Genomic DNA, 22,821 nt, shown 5'->3' on the forward strand with positions numbered 1-22,821 from the left:
ACTGTAGGTTGAGGGCAAATATTCTTTTTGATGAGTCCCAACCATCATCTTTTCAATGAATCTCTGACCACTATACCATGTGAATCTCTTTCCTTGAGCTCCTATAACCTCCATAAGCCATACCTGTACTTATTTTGTCATGTCTTTTATAAATAAACATTATTTCTTTAACAAATAAGCATGCTGAGAGAAAATACTTTATCTAAAAATCCTGTATGTCCTATGCTAGGTAGCACAAAATCATGTGCTTTACTAGAAACCATTTATGGTTTTATGATTTAGTTGAGTTCTATGTCATGAAGGGAACAGTGTTCATAATTCAATATACAGTTAGAACTTACTTTGTTTTAGATATTTGCAGAAGTTTGTACAATGTGTGGAGATACAGAAGTAGATGATATGATCCCGTTCTTGGAGAAATCTGTAAAGGGGAATACATTCTGTGTATTTTACCCATCCTTAGAGAACTAGCTGTAGACTTAGGCAAGGAATGAATACATTTTTGAAATAAAGTTACCTATTATTACTGTTGGGTCAATATTTCTCTTGGTAACCCTTGGGTTTATATAATACAGTGAAATCAAGTCTGTTCATTTCAGTAGAGGTGAGAATAATAAAGCATCTCAAAGAAGATAAAGGACTCCATTCTGTTTGGTTTTGATATATTTAAATATTTGATGTCTAATTGAGTGAGTATCTCATGTCAGATATTGGATTAGATGCTAAAAATACAAAAATAATTAGGTTACAATCTCTGAATGCTTAGTTATCAAGATATTTTAGTAGACAGTGAATTTTCCTGTTACGCTTTGTAGAGGTAGAAACTGAACTCAGTTCATGGAAGCTGTCATAAAGCATGATAGATACTATGAGAGGGCTTTGTTAAGTGTCCCTAGACCTCAGTTATCTTATTTATAGAATGGGGCTTATGATACCTACCACTCTCACTAGTTGGATTATTGTTAGATAATAAACCAACTGGTGAAATAGACAGATGCCAAAGCTCTGTAAGAGGTTATCAGTTTTCTCACTCAAAAGGCATTGTTTTTAATGGTTTCTGATTACCACTAAGTGGTACCACCATTTCAGTAGCTACTCACTACGGAAGAATGGGTGGTGGCTGTTGGCCTCTGAGACACTGACATTTGGAACTGAATGGATCCCAGGACCTACATTTGGCATGAGTCTAACTTGTGGGCTTGGAACGGATGAGAGGGAGCAGTACTCCCCCTCTCAAGGCTCATGGCCTGTCTGCTTCTCAGAAGTTCCTTGGCAGAGTTCCCTGGTAGGAAGGGTAAAATCAGAGACAGCCCCAGAGCAGACAAACTGTACATCTGTGTGTAATGTGATGTAATTCTCTAATTTACATACCTATCTGGGATGCGTAAATGTTTCCAAGCCACATTGGGGGAAGGCTCATAGGTTTTCAACAAAAATTTTAGAAGGCCTCCTCTAGAAAATAGAGCTATGTAAATGTGTCCAGAACTCACCCCTTACCCTCTTCCTCTATTAACTACCCTTTGTATACTACACATCTGACAAAAAAAAAAAAGAAAAAAAAGAAAAAAAAAGTCAAGTGTCAAAGCATGGCAGCTCGTTTTCTGGGCTTGGTGAATTGGCCTGCTTATTGCTTCATGGACAGGGGAAGAACTAAATACTGAAAGGTGGGTGGTCCAGGAGTGAGATCACCAGCTACATTTTTCTTACTTGGGCTGAGACCAAAGTTGTTATTAAGAATCCCAGTGAAGATTGCAAAAGTCCTTCTATCTTCTGTTCCCTAAACAATCCTCCAATCTCTCTGCTGGTACAGAACAACATATGGATTGGTCAATACAGCCTGCTCATCACATATTTCTCTTTACCCTGGAGTTATGGATATACTATCTGAGCTGATTTTGTCTCTTTCTGAGAATTAGATAAAAGGTACCATTCCCATGTGAATGGCCAATCTTTTTTTTTAAATTTATTTTTATTTATTTATGATAGACATAGAGAGAGAGAGAGACAGAGACAGAGACACAGGCAGAGGGAGAAGCAGGCTCCATGCCGGGAGCCTGACGTGGGATTCGATCCCGGGTCTCCAGGATCGCGCCCTGGGCCAAAGGCAGGCGCCAAACCGCTGCGCCACCCAGGGATCCCGTGAATGGCCAATCTTAAAAATTTAGGCTGCTCTGTCATCTTACTGCTTCATGGAGCTAACTCTGCAATTTTTTTCTTTTCTCTTTTTCATTTTTTACCTTACTTTCTTATTTATGTCTCTTAAAACATGCTTTTGTCTTATATAATGTTATTCTTTAGAACTCATATTTACTGATGTCTCTTTTACTGGCCCTCTTAGAAGTACTTTATATATACAAACTCATTTAATCCTCGCTATTTAAGTATGTATTATTACCTTCATTTTAGAAGTGAAGAAGCTGAGGGACAGATAAGAGGGAACTCATGGAGAATGATAGTACTGGTATTTTAATATGGACAGCCTGGCCCAATTCTCATGTATTACAATCACCCCATATGTCCAGCTCTCTTCTACTCCCATTTCTCCTTCCTAGTATTGCTTTCTCTTTGGTTTCTCAAGAAACTGTATTTCTAACCCCAACTTTCATACCATCCCCATAAAACAATTTATCATATTTTTTTCACTATTGCTATTTTACTGAAATCTCTTTTTAAAAAATCTCTTTTTTAAAGTCATCTGTGAAATTTAAGTCATCTGCTCCTATGGCCATCCTGATCCTTCTTGATATATCCATAGTAAAATCCTAGTTCTTCTTTCTAATTATTTTTCTTTCTACCTCATCACTGTAGGTATCCCCTCTAGGATGCCCTAGAGAGATTAATCCCAGAAGAGAAACTCAGAATTAGCAAGTCAAAGTGACTAATAGTCCAACACAAGTACTCAGTAATAACTTTCAGAACTATAGTTTAGTTGGACTTGGTGATGGGTCATGAGGAAAAAAAGGACTCAAGGGTGACTCCCAGGTTTTGGACCTGGGTCACAATGAAAAGTGTCATAAAGTTAGGAAAAATAGTAAATTAAGAAAAAAATGACTTAGAATATAAGCTTAAATATTTAATTTATAAGCTTGAAGTATTGGCAGTGCACTCAGATGAAAGTGTCTGTCAAGCAGCTGAAAATATAAAGTGAAAATTTATAAGTGAAAGTGAAGTGGAGATAGAGATTATAGCATCACTTTTATGTAGATGTTGGCTGAAGCCATGGACATAGGTGAGATTGTAAAAGGAAACAGTGTGAGCAAAAAAAAAAAAAATTCATAATGGCCCATTCCACGAAAAATAAAATACCGAATGGTCAGCTAAGAACGTAAAGCCTTTTGGAATCTGGCAACAGACCTTTCAATTCAACTGAAGTTGAATTCAGTTCAATAATTGAGTCTTTCTTTTGTCAACAAGAGAGAATGAGAAATAGAAACATTTATTATTCAGGGTCTTTGGTTGCAAACAACAGAGACAAAACTTGGGTAAATTAAGCAGAAAAGGAATTTTATTGGAAAGATATTGGATAATTTCAAGAATAATTGGGAAGGCTCATGAACAAACCAGAAAATGGGCAGACGCTGAAGTAGGCAGGTCTGCCAGAACTACATTCAAGGAGATGCCACAGAAGGAATCTGACCTCCAATACCGGGACTGGGCATTAGAATTTGCCACTGACACTGTTGCCAGGAGATACATGCTGTCACCGCTGTTGGAAGGCTTTCCAATTTGCTCCCTGTGTCTTTGCTTTATTTGCTCCTAATTAAAGTCCCAGGGAAAATATCCAATTGATTGAGTTTCAGCGAAGTGCCTGTAGTCTAGCTGCCAGGAACTGGGGAAGACATATCTGTCCTTCTCTAAGGGAGTGAGTTCAAATACTGAGTAAGCTCAAAAGGGCAAACATCTATTATCTTCTTACAACTTACATGTCTGGTGAATGAGATGGGTATATAGGAAAATGTACTAAATTAATTATATTCCATACAGTATGAGTAAAGCACATATTAATTTTTAATAAAACATCTAATTTCATTTATGTTTTCAGCATTTGATCACAAAGTTATACTTTGTTCAGTAGTTCTAAGGCCATTTCCCCCTTATTTCTACTTGTTAGAACTCAGTCTCTCCCTTAAGTCATAACACATACACCATGTCCTCTATGAAACTTTCCCCAACTATTTCAGCTACCAATAATCTCCCTTATAATTTTTTGTGCTAATTTTATGACACTCATCCCAAAAAGAACAAAAACTGTACCTCACATTCTTTAGATCCTTGGGCTAACAAAGTACATGCACAAATGTTTAGTAGGCATTAGCTAGGTGATAGAGGAATGTAGAACTGTCAAATAAATTGTCAAAAACCAATCATGCAATTCTTAATGCATAAGAGTATAAAGGACTTGATCATTTTATGGTAAATTTTTTGAGAGAGCCTTCCCATACTTTGAGCCAAGTAAAAAGGAATTTAAGGAGATTCCTTGGAAAAATAAGGGCTCTGACCACATATGCTTCCCCATCTGCAGGCTTCTTGTCTGAAATGAGGTAGGAAAGTATTTATTTTGAAGCCAATTTGGAGTTTTATGGGATTGGACGTTTTAATTACTAAATCAAGACTTGTGTTGCTAGAAGGAACTAGTAAACAATTTGTATGACATAAGTGTGATAAGTAAAGTTCCTGCCCTGGGCCAGATTTAAAGAGACCAGGTGGCAGTTAGGGGAAAGGAGATGGGAGGTGGTGGTGGTGAAGAAAACAAGTTAAGTTGACTTTCTATTACACTCTGTAAATCCTGTTTTCGTAAAGTAATGGTTACCTTTGTCAACAATAATTAAACAATGTTCATGGCAGAACTCTGTAGAGTTTGGGCAGAAAATGGCCTTTCTGAGATTATACACATCATGATTCTTCTCTTTCAATAGCTGCATTCCTTGTAGTTCTGTCACTGTTCTACTGGTCATGGGTAATATCACAGCTGAGCCTTTTGTTTAAGAGCATATCTTATCACACTGTCATCATGTTGGATGGAGAAAACGAACTTGCCTATTATCCCTCCTTCCCCTGAGTTATGATTCTAGCTCCACAGGTCCGGAGAGCGACTTCTAGGATTCTGACACAACCTTTTCATTACCTTCCTTGATGCTGATTTTTAGTTTTCATTTTGCTACCAGGACAACTTTGTATTTCTAACTGACTTCATGAGCTAATTAATAAATACCCATTTCTGCAAAGGTAAGAGCAAAGCCTATCTCAATTATTCTCTACATAGGCTACTTCCCATAGTATTTCATCTAGTCAATTACCTAATGATTTGATCAAGGATCTAGAGAATGCTCAAAGTGGAAGAATTGTTACAGGCAATCAGGCCACCTATTCTTGACCATAATGTTGAGACCCATGGAGGAATGTGAGATATGTCACAGCAATGGTCACTAAAAAGAGTTAAATGCTTAAATATATAGATGACTTCTCTTTTTATACAATACTTTTCAAGTTTATCTTTCTAAAAATAACTCCCATTTTCTTGCAATGCATTGTATGCTTACTTGACTCGGGTAAAAAAAGGAGGGATGCATGGCAGCATACCTTTCTGGGATATATATGCATTACACCTCATATTATCTATGCTTTAGGCATAATGATGCTGCTAATGATAAACTATTCAACACCGTAGAGCCATTTCTATTGTGAAGACTCCCCAGACCAAAGGCCACATGGCCTCCTCTTCATTTCTAGCTCTCCTTGCTTATATAATAGATTCAACCTACTGTACACTGCTGGGTGATGACTTTTACCTTATTAACCTTGCTTCTTTAACATCACTGAGCATGTTTCATGTTTCTGTATCAACTCCATTGAGTTGAAAAATCTCTTAGTGGTAAGATCTATAATTTGTAGTATTTATAACCCTACAGCTATATAATTCATTCTTGAGGGTAGCCTGGGTGGCTCAGCGGTTTAGCGCCGCCTTCAGCCAAGGGCATGATCCTGTAATCCCAGCATCGAGTCCCACATCGGGCTCCCTGCGTGGAGCCTGCTTCTTCTCCCTCTGCCTGTGTCTCTGCCTCTCTTTCTCTCTGTGTCTCTCATGAATAAATAAATAAAATCTTTTTAAAAAATAATTCATTCTTGAATAAAATTAGGGACTGACTAAGCCCTTTGGAAATATATGGTAAATATGTTTTCCCCTCTTCAATTATCTTAATAATCCAGCCAGCATTAATGCCTTGAACTAATTATAGAAGCAAATGTCTAAGGAGTGACAAGTGCAGAAAGTAGTCTTGTGCTCCTTGATATGCATGACCTAGCCCAATGGAGAAGCCAGGGATCTCATTATGTTTTGCAAACTTCAGCCTTCAAGAGAAGGTTCTGCTTGAACTTATATGCAGACTTATTTATAAAGACTTAAGTCTTTGTATTTTCTGGTCCTTTTTTAGATATATCTCTCCCTGTGGCTTATCATAACAACAACACTCAAGTCTTATCTTTGAACATGCTGTCCACATAGATGGAATGCCAATGCCAATGCTTGCTTGGTGACCTGGAACCAACTAACTGGATAGTTTAATAATATAACGCTGTTCTTCCAGCCCTAAGTTTTAAAAGAAAGTGGAAAAGTCCCAATAAAACCAGCTACAAGTTACATTCACATGCTTACGTTGACAGAGACACCTAAATTCCATATACTGATTCTACCACCTTAGATGCATAATCCAAGACATTACCAATTCTCTAAGCAACAGACTTCTCATTTGTCAAATAGTTTATAACAGCATTTACCTTATTAGGTTATTATAAGAATTAAATAAGATAATCACGTGTAAAACACATATACCAAATGGCAAGTGCACAGGGAGCGCTCAATGTCAATTGACTATAAATAATGATAAAGATACATTATAGTAAAATGAAACTATTTTGCTCATTTGAATAACACTATCAACTTAGGTTTGACTCCTCTTATACATTCCTTTTATGTATTTTAATGTATATTCACATTTTACCAATTCTATTTGATCTCCTTCTCCAGTAATCATTTTAGACCAAGAGAATTCATGTTTTTTTTTTTTTTTTTTTTTTTTTTTGAGAATTCATGTTTAAAATGGTAATCCAGAGTTCTGGTTTTGGTGAAGTTGGGATAGCTTGTTTTGGACTCATCCTTTAAGCAGATGATAATTAGAAACTTTGGGGAAAGTATTTTTTTTTAATCGTGATAATATTTGACTCACAAGAATCATTAATAAATGCTAAAATAATGTGTGAAAGTTTGATGAGTAAAAGGATATTTACATAGTCTGAAAATATCTCTCCACAAGATACTTTTTAATTATAAAGGTAAATCTATTTACATAATAGTGGAGCAATCTACAGCGGTTTGGTGCCTGCCTTTGGGCCAGGGCGTGATCCTGGAGACCCGGGATCGAATCCCACATCGGGCTCCCGGTGCATGGAGCCTGCTTCTCCTTCTGCCTGTGTCTCTGCCTCTCTCTCTCTCTGTGTGACTATCATGAATAAATAAATAAAATCTTAAAAAAAAAAAAAATAGTGGAGCAATCTGGCAAGAAGCCATGTCAACTAAGTAATCAAAATTAACATCACAGGTAACGAAACAAATCAACATCTTTGGCCTGCTGACAGGCACTGAAAACAGCATCACTTCTGAAGTTTTACTGCCCCAAATTCATAATCTGAATCTAGTCATGAAGAAATATTTGAAAGGCCCAAATTAAGGGATGTCCTATTAAATAAGTGGTCTTACTAATCAAAAATATCAAGAACCTGAAAGACCAAAAAGACTGAGGAATTATTCTAGAATTTTTCACTGTTGAATACAGAAGCTACCAGTTACATGTGAGTATTTAAATTTAAATTTAAAATGAAAAATCCAATTTCTCAGTCATACTACCTGCATTTCAAGTGTTCAATAGCTGCATATGGCTAGAGGCTTTTCTAATGGGTAGTGTAGACATAGAACATTTCTATTGCCACAGTAAATTCCATTTGCTCTTTTCTAGACTAAAACAGGCTAAGAAGCCACAAAATCCTTGATCCAGAATTTTGTTTTACTACAAAGGACATAATTGGGAAAATTGGCAAAACTTAAATAATATTATATTATTAATTTCATGATTTTGATAATAATACTTTGGTTATTTGTTCTTTAGGACACACATGTTAAATCAAGTATTTAATGATGAAGGATCATCATGTCAGCAAATTATTCTCCAAAGGTGTAGAAAAAATATGTATATTTATATATATGAAATATTTATAGATAAATACATGGTTAGGATCATATTCAACAAAAGAAACACAAGGCAGCTACACTGAAGTCTGTGAGACTTGCCATAGAGGAAATAAAAAGGGCCTAAATTAATGGCGAAATAAGCCACAATCATGAATTCAAAGAGTCTATTGTAGATATTTTCTCTAGTTGATTTATGGATTCAACAAATTCCCAATAGATTTTCTAATTTTTTAAAATAGTTTTAGAAACTGAGTTGATTATAAAATTTATATGGGAATGCAATGGTGTAGAACAGCCCATGAAATATTTTAGAAAAGAAAAACGAAATTGGACTAGTTAAATTAACTGACTTCACATCTTACTACAAAGCTACTATAATTAAGGAAATGTGACATTTGTGTATAAACAGACATATAGGTCCAAGAAATAGAATAGGGAATCTACTTCTAGACTCACTCATATGCTGTCAGTAGTTTTGGCAAAGAAGCCCAAGCAACTCAATAGAGAATATAGAAAGTCTCTATAACAAATTATATCAGGACAACTGGATAAACTTCTAGGAAAAAAGAATATTTATGTATGTATGTATGTATATATGTTTTTTATTGCAGTTCGATTTGCCAACATATAGCATAACACCCAGTGCCCTCCCCGAGTGCCCGTCACCCAGTCGCCCCAACCTCGCCCACCTCCCCTTCCACTATCCCTTGTTCATTTCCCAGAGTTAGGTGTCTCTCATGAACGTTGATTTCTACCTCACACCACACACAAAAATTAATTCAGGATGGGCTATAGATCTACACATAAAAGCTCTGTTTGCTAAAGTAAAACAGGGTATTTATTTTTATGACCTTGGGGTAGACTTTTTTTTTTAGAAATGACACCAAAAGCAATAAGGAAAAAAAATCATACATTAAACAGCATCAAAATTAAAAACTTCTGCTCACATTAATTTAACTTCATTTCATAGAGAATGCAGAGAGAGAGGGGGATTCCTCTGAGACTTGAGTGTAGAAACAGAAAGAGACTAGTTTGACTCCAGTTGCTCAGCTTTCTATCATTATTGGAAGCTGGAATTGAGATTTAGGTTAAATTTCAGTAATAAAGGAATAAAATTATAGTTTTACACATGACTTGAATTATTTAGATTTCAAATACATTATGTGAGTTTGCAGAATCTGAGAAGTACATGTATTGAAGGAAATATTATCCAAGGGATACTGCTTTGGGGCTCAGAATGTGTCATCCATTTTAGGAGAAAAACCTATCCCTCAGCCCTTTATTTTGGATCTATATGGTCAGAAACCCTTGTTTCTTTCTTAATTGATAGAAAATGAATCCCAGTTCTACTTTTTGCCTGGCAATGGATATATGTTAAAATGGCTCTGGAAGCCCATTTTGGTGGCTAAACTTTCCATGTGAAAAGCCTTAGTATCTGACAGAGCATAGCCATTCAGTTTCTTTAGCATAATTTTCATAAAGTTCTTTTTAAAAAAGTATTTATGTTTTTACAGCAGTGTAATTATCTAAATTTAAGCCTTTTCTATAAAGCTCAACTGAAGACTATGGTTAAGAGTTATTTTTAAAAATTTCTCTTTATAATGTTCTCATGACCTTAGACAACTTAAACTTTTAAGAATGTTCTTTACTTATTCTTAAAACAGTGTTGTTATTCCCTGAGCTGACGCATTCACAGGGCTGATGTTCTCTTATCCATTCTGCCTGACTCTAGTTCTGGGACCTGATTCTTTAGATTTAAGTTCATACCTCCTTCTACTAGTTGATAAAGATTGACTAATTTTTTTTTTTTAAGATTGACTAATCCTTAACTTGTATTACCATTATTCTGTCCACAATTGGATGGTACTTGTCTCATAGTCACAGTTTGCCATGGTTTCATCATTTTGGTGAGAATTATTATTTTCTTCCCTCTCAGGAATTCTATTTTGGGAATATAAAGCATCCTCTTAAACTTTCCTTTTGGTTATACCCTTTTGGGTTATTTTACAGATCCAAATTGTTTTGTATGGATGTAATTACCTATGGCCTTAAAAACTAAATATCGCACTGATTGTGGGACAATTAATTGAGCCAATTATGTGAATTGTTTATGTTTATATTTTATGTGATGTAGGTACAGCTCATGTCTCCTCAAGTCTTGGAATGTATAAGCAGTGAATCAAGTCTCAGATGAGTTTAATGATTTTGCTATTTCTGGCAGCAAAACAAAATCTATGTTTCATTTCTGAGAGAATGTACAGCTTTTTTATGTTCCCAGCACCCCATATTAAATCACATCAATGTGATTTAAATAGCCTAATTGAGACAATTGTAGCCTTTGTAAGGCCAAAACTTAGATTTCCAAGCACTTTCTTGTTAATTTTGCTATTTGATATAACCCTTTATAGATTATCAATATAGATAGTATTACTCTTCCTATTTTCAGATGAGGAAACGAAGACTTCAAGAGGTGAAATAATTTATCAATGGTAACAAATAAGTGAGGAAAATATATGCACTAGAATCTGTATCTCTGATGTCTGGTCTGCAATCTGTTTTTCCATAATCAACAGATTACAATCAAATGGCAAAACAGCAAATATAAGTAAATTTCAAGAAGATACCTAAAACAGTAACACTTTCATTTAAATGCAAAGGCAAACAACAACAATTACAACAATAAAGTTAAGACTCTTAAAGCTCTTGCAGTAAATTGCCTGATTATATTTGATAACTTTTCTCAGATAAATAAATCTTAGTTTTACCCTTCTATAAGTGCCTTTCTCACTTAGTCTCACAAATAACATATTCTGTTCATACAAATATAACTAGAAACAGTTCTTGCAATTTTTCTCCCTCCTTTCTCTTTCTCTCTCTCTTTTTTTTTATGATTATGGCAACATTGACAGCTGTGTTCATTGCAATCTATGGCTAGCTATACCTTTAAGTACCTAGCTTGGAAATCATTTTGTCCCTTTAGATTTGAAAAATTACACCCCCGTCTCCCAATTCAAGATACTCTGAGACAGAGCCATGCTGTCTGCAGAATATTAGTTCTGAGAATAGGATTGCTGTTTGCACTGCACACTCTGCTCTCTTGCCAGCAATAATCAAAGCGAGCTTGTATTTCTTTAATGACAAAACCTCCCGGTGTGTTAATTTGGTTCTCTGTGACACTACATCTTGTCAGAGGAGTGAGAGAAATGGGAAAACATACATTAATATCACTGTCAGCCAAGTGGTACATTTTTCTATGTAATCCATATCTGGAAGGTGAAGGTCTTTGCCTCTCCACCTTTTGGAGGGTTTCTGGGTTCTGGGAAAGCTGTGGACTCACACTTTCCATTGTATCCAAAGGGACAACTTTTCCCACATGACTGCTCACTCTAGCCCAAAAAGGAATTTTTCTCTGCAGTGAGAAATCCGTCTACCATGGAGCATCATCTCACCACTGCCCCTAGATATGCATTATCTATAATGTAGAGGGAAAAGGAGAAGGTTTCTCATCACAGAGGCCTGACACTGACTGGCTGGCTCTATAACAGTGGAACGGTCACTCCAAACTCAGGACCCTCACTCAAAAAATAATATTGATTCTTAATTCAGTAAAGTCACAGTACTCATCCCCTGCTCTACTAAGACCTATTGCTGGTTTGTGCAACAAAATAACAACTTAGCTCAGAGGTGGTCCTGAAATGCAGTTCTAGGTATTTCAAAGTATGATTAAGATGGGACCTGAGGCTGGGGAGTGTCATCCCAGGATAGCTCCTGAAATGTCTATTTGCTCGTATCAGATATTTCAAAACTGCAGAATCTTTCAGCCAACCTGTAAACCTTGCAAGTTCCAATGATAATAATTCTGCCAACACAGCCACATGTGCTGCCAATTGATTTTAAAGTGCTACCATTCCTTGAGGTTTTGTAGGTATCTTCTTTTGCCTTCCAGTTTTAGGCGATTTCTACATCGTCCAAGCTTGTATTTTAGTATTGGGCTTCTTTAGCAGATGGCAGTGCTTAAACTGATGGTGGCTGGTTCAAGAAATCATTTATTCCTTTGAATGAGCAACTGACTCCCAAATAGCTCACTAAAGAGGAACTAGCACTTTCCTTTCCTCTTTCCTTTCTCATCAAGAATGCTCTGGGTTCACAGCAACCACTGGAGCCTGTCAGCATGCCCATCATGACTGCAAACCAGCCCAGCTGAGGGGTGCACTTGCGGGAAGTTCTCAGGGCCTGGGTGTTTGGTTTGCCTCTTCCTGTTTGCCTTGTAGCTTTAAATAATGTGGTTGCTTCACAACCACTTGTTTTTTGAGTGGGGAACAGGTCATATTTTTCTAGCAGATAAAATGACTTCCCACCATTCACTCGTTGTTATTTCCCCTTTCTGAAGGGCGGTCTGATGAATGCAGGGCAATGTGTAATACACGCTTTCCTGTTTTCTGCTCCTTCTCCATTGGGCTTGTCAGTCAGTCATGGGCTTGGTTCTGAGGAGGATGTGGCATTCATGAGAAGGTCGAAGAGAATTTGCTTGTGTTATCCTTCTCAGCACATATTCTAGTTCTGTACTGGAATCAGGTGCCAGTTGGCAGTTGATAATACCTAAGATGCTATATATCCAGGTTATGCATTGGTAAGTCAGACATTAATAAGGGGAGAATAACAGAAACCCAGTATTACATCACAACTTCATGAGGTATCCTATCATACACCTCTGTAGTAATTCACTGATGAATTGTAATATGATTTGGTTGGTGAGATACTAATCACGGGATTAAATTGACTTTGGGAGAAAAAAGAGAAAATGATATGTTTAGGGTCTGGGCTGTTTTAGACAAATACCACTTGACTATTCGTCACTCCTGATCTCACATCTTCCACCAAAAATCTCTCTTCATATCACTGCTCCCATCGTCTTTGTTGAAGGCTCAGCATCCAGCCAGCTTCCCATCTTAGTTTAGCTTTATCCCACTACAGGCAAATCTGAACTCCCTTTCTGTCTCTAGAGATCTGCTATTATCTGGTGTTTCAGGGGAGGAGATTGATGTTGGTCATCTATCCCATGGCCAGTGGCATTGAGTAGAAATAGTTGTTTGAGTAGCAAGCACAGACATACGAATATAGCACCAGAGAACTTTTCATTCTCTGGAGACATTTTCTTCTTAAAAACTTTATCAAGGAAGTTTTCTATTTAGCTTTAATTTATTAATCCTAAATGAACTAGGAATAAAGTATGTATGGGTAATGAATTCAGGCCATGGTATTTCTGTTATGTGATATATCATGTCATTCAGAGCTATTTCTGAGAAAGAAAACTTTGTTTATATGGTAAGAGCTTCGAAGTTCCCTTAACTCAATATGTCAAATAAAAAACTATCTAGTTTGCCCTCATAACTAATATTCAATTTATTCTGAAAACTTTTTTTCTTTATAATAAAGTATTTCCTGCTGAATATGTAAATATTTTATTAAAATTAGCATCTATTTCAAGACACAGGTGGGAATAAAACTTGATACATATTGGGTAGTAACTAGGAAAGGTAGTGACTGTAAAGATGGAGTGGTGTATTGAGTATATAGATTTTGCTTACTACATATACTTCCAAGGGTCTGTCCCATTGACATATCTTAGCAAGATAAATGCAATGTGATAATCAAATCAGGCCTTGGGTCTGAGGCCTCAGCTGGAAGATCGTGAGTCGGCTATTGACTGTACACCTCATTAATTCAGTTCTTGACTTCAGTGAACAGTGAAAACTAATCTTCAACTCCTTCAGAGGCACCCAACTTTCTTGTACAGAAGAGATACATTAACCAAGTAGGATCATCTCCTCTTGTTTACCTGATAGTCTCTTTGGCTGGGAAGAAAATATTCTGGACCCTTGGATCAGTTGGGGTAGATCCTAAGCTTTGAGAACCAGAAATCCACAATTCTGAAGAGGAATCACTTTGGAGAGCCTCAGATGGTGTCAGTAGAAAAGGAAAGTTCTACAGGAAAAAGAGGAAGAGGCAAAGATAACCTGGGTCAGCCTGGTAGCAGGTCTTAGATTAAATGTTCAATAGCTTCCAGAATTTTCTCACTTTCTGCTCTGAGCGTCCAAACTGTGCATTGGAAAGAATACTATCTTCTACTGGGAATTTCACAAAAGCCACAGTAAGTGGTAAGAAGTAGCTACATGAGAGTGTATCTACAACTGGAAGGGATAAGAATTCAGCAAAGAGCATACTTACTGTGACTTTATTCTTTCTCCTAATGTGACAAGCAGTACAGGAGGTAGGTCTTCACATATGGGATTGGGTATAATGGGATGATATCACAGAGAACTCATCACCAGACAATAAAAAGACAACATTTATTTAACAACCTAATCTTTTAGGCATAGTATGCATTGTCAAGTGGGACTGGGCATGAGGAGAGCTGATGAAGAAATTAAAGACACCTGCCCGACTTACAGCCTCACTGGAGATTTGAAACCTATATATAGGAAGTAGCTTATGGAACAATAACAAGCAAAGTATTAAAAACTAAGATTTTTAATAACAGCAGAAAAGGAGTGTGAGAAGGCAAACATCATTTCAGGTATTTATTTATTTATTTATTTATTTATTTATTTATTTATTTAGGCATTACCCCCAAATAGCAAAGGAACAGGAAGTAGGAAAGGAGTAAAAAAGAATGTAAGATGAATACATGAAAGGCACATTTTAATTCTTGTCTAGTATTGAAATTTGGACCATTAAAAGGAAACATTCTCTAATGTCATGGGGCCTGGTGGACCCTTTATTCCCTTCTATGGTGGTCAGAAAGTCAAAGATTTTACATGATCTCTAGTAAGTCTTATCTTTCCCATGAATCTGACCTTACCATCCCAACCACAGAGATGGTCTCCTTTTCTGAAGTCCTTATCATTTATTGTTTTCCCTGTTCTGATCCCCAGTTCCCAAAGGTGTGTATTCAGCCACAGATTGGAGGAATGTGGAGGTGTATCTCAGGAAAGAGTGGGGCTGAAAGACAGGAACCATCAGTGAGGCGATGGGTTTTGATATCTTTGTGAAGAAAGCCAGGAGGGAACATAATAATTTCTTTCAAAGAGTTGGTGGGTTGACATGTAGAAAAAGAAATAGGTTTCTCCTCTACTTTCCCAGAGTACAAGGAACTAGGCTAATAAGTAGATAGTATTGGGAAAAGGTTTCAGTTTGACAGAAGAAAAAAAATAAAATTAATAGTTGAAGATCCCAAAATAGAACATAGAATAGCAGCTTCCTCTTTATCTGCAATACTCAAGAGAAGCTCAGTTATCATCCATCAGGGATGCTTTGTACAGGGGATTCTAGTGCAGGTCTCCAGGATGAACTAGATTAGATTATTTTAATGATTCCTTCTAAATTTAAGACTATATTATGCTAAATCAAAAGCACAAATTATGTATGTTTTACAAAAGTAACCCACGTTTATGCTAAAATTAAAATACTGATAAGAAAAAAATTACTTGTATAAATCAGACTTAAATTCACTTGTATTTTATTTTAATCTTTTCATAATTTTATTTATACACAAATCTCCTCAAGAATTAATATTCCATGGATTGTTTTCCAGTCTACAATTCCACCTCATCAATACATCTTGAGCATCTTCCTATCTTAAAAGATATAGATCTAAGTCGTATTAATAGCTGTGCTATATACTAATTCTTACTATTATACATTAAGGTTATCTTCAATTTTTTTACTATTAATAATGGGCAATGAATATCCCTATACATGTATCTTCTTAAATTTGTTTAGTGATTTCTTCAGAATATGTTTTTATAAGTAAAGCTAATAGACCAACTTTATGTACATTCTTCATATTTTTAAGGCAATATTACCCTCTAGAAAAGTAGAACTAATTCCAACTCCCAGTAGCCATATATGAGAAAGCCTGTTTACTCAAAACCTTGCCAAAGCTGAACACTCTCTTTTTTGATCCTTACAAATTTGACAGTTGAAAAATTATACCTTGTTTTAATTTTTTTATTCCTAGTGAAATTAAGCATTTTTTCATACATTTACAAGTCATTTATAATTATCTTCTATGATATGCCAATTTATATCCTTTGCTCATTTTTCTCCTGGAGAATCCTTGTTGATTTATGACATTGTATATTAATGATATTAGCCCTTTTTATTTTTGCTGCCAGTATTATTTTCCATTTTGATATTTGTCTTTTACTTATACATTGCTTTTTTTACCTAGAGAAGTTTTACATTAAAAACATTTTTAATTCTAATATAGTTAACACACAATGTTATGTTAGTTTCAGGTGTACAATATAGTGATTCAACAATTCTATACTTTACTCAGTGCTCATCATGATAATTACTCTTAATTCCCATCACCTATTTTACACTCTCCCCTCCTCAGCCACCTTCCCTCTGGTAACCATTAGTTTGCTCTCTTTATAGTTAAGAGTCTGTTTCTTAGTTTGGCTTTTTTTTTTTTTTGAGAAGTTTTACATTTTTATTTGGCTTAATTTCTCAGCATATTCTTTTATAGTTCCTCATTTCTACACTATGGGAAGTTCATTTCACCTCAAGTGTGAATATCAACTTTTGAAAGCAAGGCCTGTATAATTTAATTGGAATAATATACTTCTTTATATGCCCTATGTACTTCTAGACTTATATTTACTGATTGAGGAGTCACTGGTAAAATATATATATAATTTAAATAGACAAACAGACCCCTTTCATTTACTCATTCTGATCGGAGCCCTTCTTATTATATATGGTTCCTATATATTTACCTTCTAAGATATGGCTGTGGGTAGGCTTTGAAGCAGAGCTCCCTAAGAAATTTGCATTGTTGGGAGAAACGTTTTGGGACAGAGTAGTTTCATTATTATAGGATGGATTGAGTTCACTTGTGTGTGTGTGTGTGTGTGTGTGTGTCTGTGTGCGTACACACCTTATATATAATTATTTCTCAATGTTACCTCCAAGATCTTTGGATTTCTAAAAACATTGAAAGTTTATCCGTGGTAATCATCTTCATGGGTTCCATATAATATGGAGGCTGTATAAGTATATGTGGATAGTCGTTTGCATTCATTAACAGATCTTTGTCATTATAATTGTCAATAACAAAGTAATTTATTAAGTATCTTTTCCCTACAAGTCACTATACTATGAATGATGTCATGGAGATAAAAAGGAAGAAATATATGTTTGGAAGTAAAGGTGGAATATATTGAAGAAGAGATTGCAATGCCACTGCAGTGGTCAGGATAGGGAGGTAATGAGGACCAGAATCACACTGGTGGCCACATCAGTGTGAAAAGGGGAGGTTATCTGAGCTGTGCTGTAGAAAAAGCACTGTCAGGACCATTAAGAGGTCTATTTCAAGGCTGAGGGAATCACGACTATATGTTAGGGAAAAGAAAATCATGCCATCCACAGATTATAAGACTCATTATAAAAGAGTACAGTGAGAAAATGAGTTTTATTTTTGGTGTATTTAGTGGAATCAGAACAATGCATGTTTGAGTAGAAAATGGTGTTTTTGCCTGACTATAAGCCTGGCTCTTAGCATTTAGCATCATACAAGGAGGAACAAGTCCTTGAAAATTTATACAATGTTTTAAAAAATCTTTGCAAAAATATTACCTACAGAAGTAAAATAGAAATTTTCTAAGAGGAATTAAGGGAAAATCACATTCAGATTAAGGGTAGAGCATGGGCAAAGAAAAGGATGAATGGAATAGTATGCCTATTCAAAGAGCTATAAGTAATTCAGTATTTGTGAAATGAAAAGTGGGACTTAAGAGGATTTTGAGAGATGGAACATGGTTTTCTCTGTCTTCTCTGTAAGAACTTGGAAGTCATATGCTTAAGATGGCAGTACCACAAGATGGAAGGAGCCTGAATCTTGAGTCATCATCAGTTAGCAGAAAACTATAATAAAGAGCCTTTCACCTTAACTGAGGCATAACCATTATTATGTTATACTATGAAAATTTGGGTTTGGTGTTTTTCAACAACCTGACTTAAATAACAAACATAAGTATTCCCCTCATAAACTTATTTTAAGTTTCAAAGTAACACATGATAAATGCTCATACATTGCCTAGCACCAGCACAGAGTAAGTTTTCAATAACTGTATAACAATCAATAATTATATATTATTATAATAAATTATGTTACATATCAAAAAAATTATGTTACATATCTGACATGACTATTAGTTATCCTTTCTTAGACAAATGAGAAATGGAAAAGTAAATAGAATCCAGTGCTCACTATTCACATTCTCTCCACAGTCTGAATTTTGAATTCTTCCTTTGCTACCACACCTCACCAGGAATCTTGATTATAGCACTCATCATCATGTATTGTGCTTATTTATTGGTTTATGTAGGCTTCACACCAATTTTACTACAATTCTTTGAGGGTGGGGTGGACAGTGTATTTTATATATCTTTCTAAGTCTAGAGTCCAGCATAAAATCTGGGACAAAGGAGCAGAAAACAGATATTTAATTAGATTGATAAATGATTTCTAAACATAGTGTGGTAAACTTGGACCAAAGTATGGAGATTGGCATCAATTTAACACTTTTTCTTAAAAAAAAAAGATTAAGAATATTTCAACAAAATAATCAGTGAGATTTTTCTCATTCTGAAGGTTTCTTTGGACCAGTGAGTTTTCCCAGTAATAACCTTTAAAGTTCACAAATTCTCTAGAAGAGGAAGGGGCAGCTTACACAAAACCACAGACAGGATTTGAGCCATGGAGCTTATCTTGAAGCTCGGCAGCCTCGTATATGCACCTGCAATGGGGCATCAAAGAGACACTTATAAAACCACAATAAGATTCTCTCTTTTTTCCCTTTTTTTTTGAGAGTGTTAGCTTCTGCCTACGGTTATGAGGAATGAAATAGCTTCCAGGAGAGATTGCTTGGGCTAATGAAACTTTAGAACCTAAAACTGAAATTTGCCACTGGGGGAGGGGCTGAGATAGTTTTGTTAGTGCACAGCTGTGGCAGGAGGCTTCAAAGGAAAGAAACAAAATTAAGAAGCAACAACCCCCTCCCTTTACCATCAAGCCCTACTGATTTCAAATCTGCTGAATGAGAGTGCAATTTAAGAAACATCTGGCACATTGGGGAGCTAGAAGGGAACCAGAACACCAGAGAAGTGAACCTGGGAACACACCTGGTGGGGCCCACTGTAATTAGGTCATGATGTGTATGTGTCCAAATAAACACAGCCTCAAAGTCCCTTAATCTCAACACATTCTCAAGGGTCTCAATCTTAAAGCCAGAATTCTAAATATGAAAGTAAGAAATGTATCCTCCCTCCTCCACAGACACGTACACACATGTGTGCATGTATGCACAGGGACACATATACATGTACACTGCTGAATATTCAAGGGAAAAAAAACAAAGATGAAGACTCTAAGATGATCCTATTATGCTAAAGACATGAAAGATCTTACACTTGAGTGATTATGTTCCAAATTAAAGTGAATAGTGGGATTTTGAGAGAGGAAAAAAAAAAAAGAAGAATGACAGTTGTGTAGCACTAATGTACTGTAAATTTTGTTTTTTAAAAGGCCCAAGTAGGAGGATGCCTGGGTGGCTCAGTAGTTGAGCCTCTGCCTTTGGCTCAGGGTGTGATCCCAGAGTCTCAGGATCAAGTACCTCATTGGGATCCCGCAGGGAGCCTGCTTCTCCCTCTGCCTGTGTCTGCCTCTCTGTGGTGTCTCTCATGAATAAATAAATAAAATCTTTTAAAAAAAGAGGTCCAAGTAGAAAAACGTATCCTGTGTTTTTGCTATCAAGATCTAAACCTTGTTGGTTAACACTGGGATGAAGGGTCAGATGTATGACAGTTACCTCTTTGAGGGAAATACACTTACGCCAATGATTTAGGTCCCACAAAGAGAAAGTTCCAACATGGGTACCCACAGCTTTAAGCAATTTTTTAATGTTAATACTTGGTTTTATAAGAAAATGTGTATTATGCCTTGTCTATACTGTCTTGTTTGCCAGAATGGCTTGCTGTGAGGATCAAATCATATAGCATATGTACCCACCTTGGAATCTCTACTATATAGATGTAAGGATTAAGGCTAACCTGGGACTATCTAAATCATCCTGTCATCTCACTTCCCTGTTCTTATTCCACTCTTTCTCTTATATCCAATTAATTCATTGTAGACTTAGAATTATAACTCAAAACAAAGGAGATGTGATTTTTTTCTCAGCCTTGTGCTGGTCAAAACGGTATCTGAAGCATTGACTCAGGTTCTTAGAGAGTCATTCTATTTTACTTTTTTTTAGAGAGAGAGTGCACAAGCATGTGGGGGAGAAGCAGAGGGAGAGAGAGAGAGAAGCAGAGGGAGGGAGAGAGAGAGAGAGAGAATCTTAAGCAGGCTCCATGCCTAGTGCCTAGCAACTCAAGGCTCAATCCCCATGACCCTGAGATCATGACCTGAGCTGAAATCAGGAGTCAGACAATTAACCACTTAACTGACTGAGCCACCCAGGTGTCCCTAGAGTGTCATTTTAAAGTGCATTGCTACTCCTAACAACCAGAATAGTGGGAAATGTAACCATTCTGAATAAGAAGACTATCTCCAATTATTTAAATGACTTATGTGAGAGAATTTTGAGGGAGGGTGGAGAACCAAAGTTTTTGGTTTTTAAAAACCAAAGTTTTTAAACCAAAGTTTAAACTCACGGTGAATCAATACTCTGGTCCTTGGAGAAGACCACTTTGTAAGAATGAAGAATCAAATCCAGTTTTCTTGAAAGGCAGGGGAATGACAAATGTGGAGATATGCTGTGTCAATGTACATAAAGTGAAGCTTGGGCGCGTCATAGAAGCCTCTATTTGAGGCAGCGGTGAATCTTAGTCAAGACGATGTCTCCCGACTGATGACATCTAGGCTATTTTAGTGAAATTCAAAGTAATAGTAGCAGCTGTAGTATGAAAAGAAGCCCATGGCCTCAGATTCAGAGCCTGTACTCTAGTTCTATGTCTACTTTAAATCTAGCTTAATTACCTAAGGGTGGACTTTTTGAGCTTCAAATTCCACTGAGTTATATAACCATTCCTATAGACATATATCTGAAATGTTTTCTGGACAGCTACATTCTTTCCTTTATTAAAATCAGTTATCTATGTTTTGTCTTGTTTAAGTCTTATAACATCTATGTAGGGCATAGACAAATGGAAATAGACAGATCATGGTTCCTTTAAAACTAGGCTACTCTGATCTGAAGTTTAGAACCACCTAGAGTTTTGAAGGCAGGAACTCTCAAACTGGGGGCCTTCATGGAAATAATTATCTTAGAAATTATAATAATTATCTTAGAAATTCTACTTGGCTCTGAGTACATATACGTGTGTGTATGTGTTATGACCATGCTAATTCTTGGATTCCTCTATGATCTCTCTGTATATTTGGATTTACTGCTATTTCAAAACTGTTAATTGTTTTGTTCTATTTTACTTTTTCTTTCAGTTGTTGGTTCTGTTCACCTTCAACTCTGAATTTTGGTCTTCCTTAAAAGATTTATAATGTAAGCTGTCACTTGGTGCCCACTGTTCTCTCTTTGGTACTGATGACTCTTGGTTGTATTTGCAAAGGGGGAAGAGATGGTAAGAAAGTCATGAAGTAAGTGTCCCACATCTAAGCACTCAACCTTGTCTAGTCACCTGGCATGATCATAGGCAGGTTTAAGAGAGACAATGTTTAAGGAAAACAAAAATGCATAGCTTATTACTATGCGATGTTGGTCTTAGAATACATAAGCTGGGCTACACTGCATATGAGGACTCAGTAGTAAGGACTCAATGCAACCATCCTGATTCCCTTGTATGAAACTTCATGACTTAATGCTCTGATAAAGAAAAAAGTAGCAAACAAAATCCAGTGGAAAGCTCAGCAAAGTATGTGTTTCTTCCCAAAGTGTCAGCAGCTGGTTTAGCCATCCACTGCCTGCCCTTTCTACCTTGATCCTCTTCCTGGTCTGGTTAGATATTGTAAGTGCCAGGAGCCCTTACTACTAAAAGGCATCTCAGGCCAGTTTTTATGTCAACCTCCAATATATTTCTGAGAAACAAATTTCCAAAAAAATGACTAAATGGCAAATTCCAAAGAGGGCACAGCACCTAATAATGCAAGGGTTTATACCCTTCATGATGTCATAAGCTTCAGGGCCTGGCTGGCACCTACATGGAAAAATATCCTTGGCATTCAACTATACTGGCATTTCTCCTTTCCGGAGCTGAGCCCGGAATGGGGTCTTGAACTCCTGCTTGTGAGTGGATTGTACTGGTGCCAATCACTAAGCTCAGATTCATATAACTGCAGTAGTTCAAAGATGCTATCTACTGAAGACTTTGTATCATATTAGTCTTATTGCATGTTGTTTTGCTGGCCATATATTGTGAATATATTTGAATTTGACCAGAGAGTAAGAGAAATTTCAGATGAGGAGTGTGTCACAAAAAAGAGTCAATATCAAAATTAATGTTTTTGCAATCTGTAAAAACAATTTCTTTTGGAAAAAGAAACAAATAACTAAACC

At 36.3% G+C, this 22,821-nt stretch overlaps 1 long non-coding RNA gene across 1 annotated transcript; it reads right to left on the minus strand.

The window, feature by feature from the left end:
- Positions 1-337: 337 nt before the first annotated feature.
- Positions 338-21,093, minus strand: LOC111096898. Its single transcript, XR_005361689.1, has 3 exons — positions 20,966-21,093; positions 14,082-14,227; positions 338-421 (listed from the first exon to the last, which is right to left on the minus strand). It is a non-coding gene; the product is annotated as an uncharacterized LOC111096898 (long non-coding RNA).
- Between the last annotated feature and the right edge of the window lie 1,728 nt (positions 21,094-22,821).

The sequence above is a fragment of the Canis lupus genome, chromosome 7 (assembly GCF_011100685.1).
Source record: "Canis lupus familiaris isolate Mischka breed German Shepherd chromosome 7, alternate assembly UU_Cfam_GSD_1.0, whole genome shotgun sequence".
NCBI classification, from domain to species: domain Eukaryota; kingdom Metazoa; phylum Chordata; class Mammalia; order Carnivora; family Canidae; genus Canis; species Canis lupus.